Source organism: Lolium rigidum, chromosome 1 (genome assembly GCF_022539505.1).
Source record: "Lolium rigidum isolate FL_2022 chromosome 1, APGP_CSIRO_Lrig_0.1, whole genome shotgun sequence".
Classification (NCBI taxonomy): domain Eukaryota; kingdom Viridiplantae; phylum Streptophyta; class Magnoliopsida; order Poales; family Poaceae; genus Lolium; species Lolium rigidum.
In genome coordinates this window covers 112,783,056-112,783,284 of record NC_061508.1, presented here as the reverse complement: position 1 = coordinate 112,783,284, position 229 = coordinate 112,783,056, and positions in this window count along the sequence as shown.

Here is a 229-nt window from a genome sequence, read left to right as displayed (position 1 = left end):
CTGCTCCTCAGCCGGCCTTTGCCGCGAGCCGGCCGGTGGCCAGCCGGCTGCTCCGCGTCCATTGCCCTACCCGGGGTCTCCCCCGACATTAGCCCCCGAAGCTGGCAAGGTCCTGCGTTTAGAAGGACCTAGGCAGGTTTTCCTGGCTTCATGAATATATTTGACGGCACTTGGAGGGGCCGACTGAGGATTTCCTTTTAGCCGGCTGCGCCCTCATCCGGCCCTTCCC